Source organism: Notamacropus eugenii, chromosome 7 (assembly GCF_028372415.1).
Source record: "Notamacropus eugenii isolate mMacEug1 chromosome 7, mMacEug1.pri_v2, whole genome shotgun sequence".
NCBI lineage: Eukaryota > Metazoa > Chordata > Mammalia > Diprotodontia > Macropodidae > Notamacropus > Notamacropus eugenii.
Window position 1 is genome coordinate 134,284,344 of NC_092878.1, and position 8,679 is coordinate 134,293,022.

At 35.3% G+C, this 8,679-nt stretch overlaps 1 pseudogene; it reads left to right on the plus strand.

Moving 5' to 3' along the window:
- Positions 1-3,785: 3,785 nt before the first annotated feature.
- LOC140514760 (heat shock cognate 71 kDa protein-like) lies at positions 3,786-6,845 on the plus strand (annotated as a pseudogene).
- Positions 6,846-8,679: the final 1,834 nt, after the last annotated feature.

Here is an 8,679-nt window from a genome sequence, read left to right on the forward strand (position 1 = left end):
ATAAACTTCTGGTCCTACTGTCTTTCACAGTCTGGCTCCAAGATACCTTTCCAAAAAGAGATTTCACAGCATTTTTCTTGAGAGCACTGGGGTTGGAGTCAGGAAGATCAGAGTTCAACTCTGGCTTTAGACACTGGCTGTGTAAGTCACTTAACATCTTGATGCCTCAGTTTCCTTCTCTCTAAAATGGGCATAATAATAGCACTTATCTCCCAGGATTATTGTGAGGACCAAATGAGGTAATATATTTGTGAAATATTTAGCACAGTTGCAGCACATGGTAGATGTTACCTTCTTTCATCTGTAGAAACAGAAGAGAATATTGTCATGGGAGACAGGGGAGAAGAGAATATCTAAGGAAAGGAATCTATTAGTACCCAAATCTGTAGAGACGATGAGGACTTTAAAAAGTAATTAGATTTAGCACTTATTTTTTCTAGCCAATCAAATTGATCACTGAAATTGACATTCAATCACCTACCTCCATGATTTTGCCCAAGGCATTTCCCATCCCTGGAATGTATTCCTGTCATTTTTGCCTCTCAGAAATAACATCTTCCCTCAAGCCTTAGCTTAAGAGCATCCTTATTCATAAAACCTTCCATGATTTCTCTCCCCATCCCACCTCAGACTAATTTTTGAATGCTCTCTTTTCTCAAATATTCTTTACTTGTGTGTGTACATGTTATATCCCTTCTAAGCTGAATGTAAGTTTAGTGAGAGTAAGAATGATTTCAATTTAATCTTTGTGTCCACAGTGACTTACATATCTTGCATAAGTGGTTGGCACCAGATTTTACCAGATTCAATTTGTTAAATTGAATTAAAGTACGAATAGTGGAGAAAACAAGGGAGTGTTGGGAGGTGGCAGTCATATTCAGAGAGAAGGATTGGGTTTGGGCTGAACTGGCCTAATTTGGGGAAGACCCTGTAGAGCTTAGATTGTAGGGCAAAGCTGACCCACAAAACACTGATATTACAGTCTTGTTAATGTGGGGTTTGGTGATGATCTATTAAGAATATCATTGCAAAGGAAGCTACACTGAGCAATATTATTTTCTGAGGAAAAAGATAATGAAACAAGAAGTCTAGCTTTATGGAAAGCAATCAGCCTGGAAAAAAATGTAAGGAATTTGGAAACTTTTATCGTAGAAGGACACAGTTTTTATTTTCATGTTTATAAGAATATTTAAATATCACGCAAGGTAATAGGTTGGGTCATATTCATTAATATTTGAAGAAAAGGACATTTTTGTAGAGAAGGGAGAATTGACTTGGAATCTATTTGCTAGGAGGAATATTAGATGGTACCTCACCAGAAACCTGCTTGAAATAGAAATATTCTCTGAGCTACCACAGCCAAGTGATCAACCAGTATCTTTTTCCATGTTCCTGATGATAGACAACTGGAGAACCCACTCACTACTTTATGAGGCTGTCCATTGAATTATTTTTTCAGAAAAGGCAAATTGTTAAGAATGACAACTGTTTTATCATATCAAGTTCTCCCATCCTCTAACTTCCAGCCATTAGTCCTAATTTCATCCTCAATAACCAAATCAAATAAGTCTAATTTTTATTTTTTTTTACTTTCCCTACTATTACCACTAGATATTTTAAGATTCTTGAGGTAACAGATTGTGTTTTGTTTATTACATCTACCTTGTTATTAGTACAAAAACTCTCATATAATAGACACTTAAATTTATTGAAACCAAGAGTATCCACTGGACAACCTCCTTTGGGGACATCTAGCTTATCATTCTCATCCCTAAAATTAGCAACCAGAATAGAACTCTATACTACTTCTTTGACTGAAAAAAATCCTTTCAAATTCTCAGCTACTTTATTCTGAGAACTGTAATTCTATTGAAACAGGCTCTAATTTTACTAACTTCTTTGGTGAGTATCTCATATTGAGCTTATAATCAACTAAAACCTTTAGGTCTTTTTTATCCTTAGCCGTGTCCCATGTTCTGTAATTCTATGCTATTTTTGTTGTTGTTTGTTTGTTTTAACCCAAGTGCAAGACTAACCATTTCCCTTTCATAACTTTCTCGTTGATTTTTTGAGCTGGTAGAGTATTTTTTGAGATTTTCATTGTCACATAATACATCATCTATTTTTCTCATTTTCAAGGGATTTTCTAAATTTGAATGTACCACCAAAATGATTCATTAAAGCAAACTTGGAAGATATGGGTGTCATGCTAATCAAATGTATAGAAACTTTGATGTTTTAATTTAATGCTGTTTTCAGGTTATGCCACTCTAAAAAAAATGAGCAAAAGTTGTATTGAGAATCAGAAGACTCAGTTTCTAGTCCTGAGACTGACAGTAACCCACTATATGTAACTTTGATCAAATGACACAGCCTCTCTGGTTTAAATTTATAAAGTAATGGGATTGATCAAGATAAAATTAATGATAACTTCATATTCTATGATTCTGTAATCCTAATGTTGCCTATACTTTGAATCATCTGTGACTGATAATTTGTACTTTATATAGATTTGAAACTGAAATAGATACATAGAAAGTTAGATATTACTTAAGATAGTAGGAGAGTTTGAGTTGCTCACACTGTTCTTCTGAAAAAGAGGAGAGAGGGAGCCTATACAATAGCACAATTAAATGAATTCGCAATTGCTTGAATGACCAGATCCAAAGTAATTAATGGTTTGATACTCAAGGAGTCAGGGAATGGATTGACTAAAAGAAAGGAGGGCATTGAAAGGAAAACTAGAAAGAGATATTCTTAAAAGTCATGGCTGCCAAAGGAATTTGGTGGCCAAGTGGCAAGGAATAAATAAATAGTGTTTTAGGGTAATTGTCTTTGCTACTCAATTGATTATATATTTTAAGTGAAGAAGCAGTATATAAATATATGGATAAAAATAATTTGATTTTTTTAGAAATTTGGAATGGTATGAAAATTGAAAAGAAACATGTAGCAATAATGCCCACAAAAGGGAAAAGAAGAGAATGACATAAGTAAAATTTAAAAAAAAATATTAAATGTATCTATGCAAAATAATAATACTCATAACTGGATTATAGAAAATAGCATATATTAGAGTTGCAACTCAGAAATCATCTAGTGCAACCTTTCAATTTTGTAGATGAGGACACTGAGGATCACAGCCATGTGGCTTCTTCACAAGAAAAGACATGGTTGAGGAACATGATACCTGTATGAAAGGATTTGTAAAACTCTCATATAAGAGAGGGATTAGGTTTGCTTTGCTGGATCCCAGATATCAAAATCTAGAGTGAAAGGTAAAAGTTGAAAAGTGAGAAAATGAAGTTCTATATCAGGAAAAAACAGAACTGAAATTTAAAAAAAAAATTACAGAGTTTTCCAAAACTAGAATGAATTGCCTTGCCTGTAATGTTTTCTATCAAGCATATGCTGGAGGACCATTTGTCAGAGAAGTCTGTTTTTCAGGTATTGGTTGGAGTACTTTCAAATCTCAAATAATTGGCAGAATAGGAAAAAAAAACCTGAGTGCACAAGATTCAAGAAAACAAAAGAAAGAGTAAGTGACTGGGAATGTACAGAGACAGAAGTGAAGAACAATCTAGAGGAATAGATGCAAAAAGCAGTAATACTAAAAGAATATATGATTTTCATATAAGGAAATCATCTTGATCATGAAGGTAGGATGCATAAAGAAAATTTATTCATTCTAAGTCTCTCAATAAAATGATGACCATCCTACTCAGAGCAGCAGCAGCCCTTCTTTATCCACAGTGCCAACTACGACCTCCAACTTCCCAGCAACCATGTCAAGAGGACCCACAGTTGGAATTGATCTTGGCACAACTTATTCCTATGAAGGAGTCTTTCAACATGGAAAAGTGGAAATCATTTCTAATGACAAAGGAAACAGGATCACCCCAAGTTATGTCACCTTCACCAACACAGAACATTTAATTGGTGATGCTGCAAACAATAAAGTTGCAATGAAGCCCACCAACACAGTTTTGATGTCAAACATCTGATTGGTGGCAGATTTGATGATGCAGTTCTATAGTCAGAAATGAAGAATTGCCCTATTATAGTGGGGAATGACGCAGGGAGGCCTAAGGTCCAAGTGGAGTATAAAGGGGAGATTAAAAATTTCTATCAAGAAGAAGTGTCTTCTATGATTTTGACCAAGTTGAAAGAAATTGCTGAAGCTTACCTTGGGAAGACTGTCACAATTGCTTTAGTCACTGTACCAGCTTAGTTCAAGAATTCCCAATGTCAGGGCACCAAACAAACTGGAAGCATCACTGGTCTTAATGTGCTCTGAATGATCAATGAGCTAACTGCTGTTGCTGTAGCTGTAGCTTGGATAAAAAGGTTGATGTTGAGAGAAATGTGTTGATTTTCCACTTTGGAAGTGCTACTTTCAGTGTCTCCGTTCTTCCATTGAAGATGACATTTTTGAGGTCAAGCCCACAGCTGGGGACACCCACTTGGGTGAGGAGGACTGTGACAATCAAGTGGTCAACAATTTCGTTGTCAACTTCAAGTGACAACACAAGAAGGACATTAGTGAGAATAAGAGGGCTGTTAGTCATCTTCACAATGCTTGTGCGTGCAAAGCATACCCTCTCTTTGAGTACCCAGGCCAGTATTGACAATAACTCCCGCTATGAAGGTATAGACTTCTATACATTAATCACCCAAGCCCATTTTGAAAAGATGAATGCCAGTCTGTTCCATGGCACTCTGGACCCAGTGGAAGAGACTTTAAGAGATGTCAAACTAAGCAGAAAACTTGGAAAGAATTTTTACAACTAGTGTCTGTGATAAAGGCTTCATTTCTAAAATATATAGAGAACTGAGTCAAATAAAAAAAAAAACAACAAGTCATTCCCCAATTGATAAATGGTCAGAGGAAATGAACAGGCAGTTTAAAGAAGAAATTAAAGCTATCTATAGTCATATGGAAAAAAATGATCTAAATCACTATGATTAGAGAGATGCAAATCAAAACAACTTTGAAGTACCACATCACACCTATCAGATTGACTAACTTGACAAAACAAGAAAATGATAAATGTTGGAGAAGACATAGGAGAACTGGAAAACTAATTCCTTGTTGGTGATGCTGTGAGCTGATTCACCCATTCTAGAGAGCAATTTGGAACCATGCCCAAAGGGCTATAGAACTGTGCACACCCTTTGACTCAGCAATACCACTTCCAGGGTTGCATCACAAAGAAGTCATAAAAATGGGAAAAGGACCCAGATATACAAAAATATTAATAGCAGCTCTTTTGTGGTAGCCAAGACCTGGAAATTGAGGGGATTCCCATCAACTGGGGAATGACTGATCAAGTTGTGGTATATGAATGTAATAGAATACAAATTTTGCTATAAGAAATGACAAACAAGGGGACTACAGAAATACCTGGATAGACTTATATGAACTGAAGCTGAGTGAAGTGAGCAGAACCAGGAGAACATTATACACAGTAACAGCTACAGTGTGGGAAAATGTTTTTGATACACTTAATCCTTCACAGCAATGCAAGGATCTAAAACATTTCCAAAGGACTCATGATGCGAAATACCATCCACATCCAGAGAAAGAACTATGGAATAAGAACCAGAGTGAAGCAGACTATTTTCTCTTTTGTTGTACTTGGTTTAATTTAGTTTTGCTCATGCTTTCTCCCATTCATTCTAATTCTTCTATGCAACATGACTAATGTGAAAATGCATTTAATGAGAATGTATGTGTAGAACCCATATAAGACTGCATGCCATCTTAGGGAGGGAGGGGAGATGAGGGGGAGAAAATTTACAACTTCTGGAAGTGGTTGTTGAAAACTGAAAACAAACAAATTAATTTTTAAAAGAGAATTGCCAAACTAGATAAATCACAGATTCATGACATCATTCTGGTGGGTGGTTCTAGCCATATTCCCCAAATTCAGAAGGTTCTGCAAGACTTCTTCAATGGCAGAGAGCTCAACAAGAGTATCAATCTTGATGGACTGTAGCTTATGGTGGAGATGTCCAGGCTGCCATTTTGTCTGGAGATAAATCTGAGATTGTGCAGGACTTGCTGCTATTGGATGTCACTGCTCTTTCCCTTGGAATTGAAACTGCTGATGGTGTTATGACCATTCTGATTAAACATAATATCACCACCCCCACCAAGCAGATACAGAACTTTACCACCTATTTAAACAACCAACCTGCTATGCTTACTTAGGTTTATGAAGATGAGAGAGCAATGCCAATAGATAACAACCGACTTGGCAAATTTGAGCTCACAGGAATCCCCCAGCACCCAGGGGTGTTCATCAGATGGAAGCAACATTTGACGTTGATGCAAATGGCATCCCCAATATTTCTTCTGTGAATAAGAGCACAGGCAAGAAGAACAAGATCACATCACCAATGACAAAGGACACCTGAACAACGAAGACATTGAGGATATGGTCCAGGAGGCTGAGAAATACAAGGCTAAGGATGAGAATCAGAGAGACAAGGTATCCTCCAAGAATTCCTTTGAACCTTATGCTTTCAACGTGAAGGCTACTGTACAGGATGAAGAACTGCAAGGCATGATTGGTAATGAAGAAAAACAGAAGATCCTTGACAAATGTAATGAAATAATGAACTAGCAGGATAAGAACCAGACTGCTGAGAAGGAAAAATTTGAGCATCAGTGGAAAGAATTGGAGAAGTCTGCCATCTCATTTGTACTATATCAGAGTGTAGGGTACATGCCAGGATGCATGACTGGTGGGTTCCCAGGCAGGAGAGCAGCCCCATCTAGAGGTGGACTAAACACACCAGAAGAAAGAGCACTCCAAACATTGAAGGACTCAAATTTGTAACCAAGGCAGTAGTGGTTAAAAGCAACATTTAACCAAGTGTGTAAATCCTGGCATTTGAATGTGTAGAGGGAGAGAAGAGAACAGCATTACTCTTTATCAGTATGTAAACAAGTGGAAATGCAATTCTTGCCCTGGAGAATAAAATCTATTTAAATTGTTACCATAAGCAAAAGAATGATATCAGTCCAAAAGCTTGGATATCATAGGACAAGAAATAATATAGGAAAATGGCCCAGAACTTTTGAAAACACAAAACACAGTAACAATTGAAAGGCTCTACAGATAAACTTAAAACAAAACCTTTCTCCTCTAGAAACTCCAAGATAAATAGTGGTTAAATTTAAGAATTTAAACGACAAACAACCCATTTTTCTAACGACCAGCAGAAAGACCTTCAAATATAAAAAAAGTGAATTTTTATAAGACAAGACTAATCTGGACCTCAAGAAAATTGCAGGAGGAAATGTAATGCCCTTGGGAATGTGTTTCCAAGAGCATGGAACTCAAAAATGAAACCCAAGACTGTAAGTCTGAGCCTAATTATTTTTCCTATAATTTCTTCTCTCTCTCTCTCTTTCTGACACACATACACATATGTGTATGTACATATGTGTGTACATATATACATGTATTCACACCTTCATCTATTTATTTCATCTATTTTATCTATTCATTCATTCATATATATGTTTTGTTTGTTTATTTTTATACTTTAATTACTTCACTGTGGTATCACATTTATTCTTGCCCTTCCTTTTCCCCAAGAGAAATCCCATATGACATTTTTTTGCAAGGAAAAAATAGCACCATTGATCAAAACAGTGAGAAAGTTCAAAAACAAGTGCAATGTGTAATACCTGTTCACCTCCCACCCATACAAAGGGGTAGATTGGGGATGTTTTCTCATATCTCTTCACTTGAATCCCACTTGATCTCAATAATTTTTTTCAGTTGCTTTTAATCTTTTTAATATGTCCGTTCAATTTAAATTTTAGTTACTGTGTATATTTTCTTGGCTATAGTATGTTTTAGTTCATATAGACTTTTCATGCTTCTCTGTATTCATCACACATATGAATAATGTCTACTATTTTTATATCTTGGATATTAAATATTTTTCAGATAAATTTCATGTAATATTTTCCCATTAAATCACTTCCCTTCCTGTCCTAGATGTGTAAATGTCATCTATTCAGAAGCTTTCTATTTTCAAGTAAACAAAGTCACTTCTTTTATATCTCTTCTATTGCCTCTATGTTGTGTTTAGTTAACAATAGATCTCATACCTATGGCTGTGAGAGGTATATAATCTTTTTTCTTTTATTTCTTTAAGATTATGTATTTTACATTAAGGTAATACACCCATTTAGAATTTATTTTAGAGTTTAGTGATGTGAATTATTAGTCTATGACTAACCTGTGCTAGACTGTTTTCCAGTTTTCCCATTATTTTTTTGAGTAAATGTGTTTTTCTCAAGGTAACTTATGTACTCCAATTTATCAAACAATGAATTGTTGAGTTATATTGTTTCTGATTCTCCCTTGTCTAGTCTCTTTGATTGATTTTTCTCTCTATTAATTAATCAATATTAGATGGTTGTGATAACTTGTGCTTTACAATATATCTTGAGTTTACTTCTTTTCAACATTTCACTTAATAGTCTGAATCTTTTTTTAAACAATTTTATTATTTCAATCAAGTACTATAAATGATCATGTTAATAGTTCAAGTAGTAAATCATTAAACGTATAGATTAATTTTGGTAGTTTTGTAATTTTTATTATATTGGCAAGGCCTTGCCATGGGTGGGCAACAAGTGGTACGATAAACAGA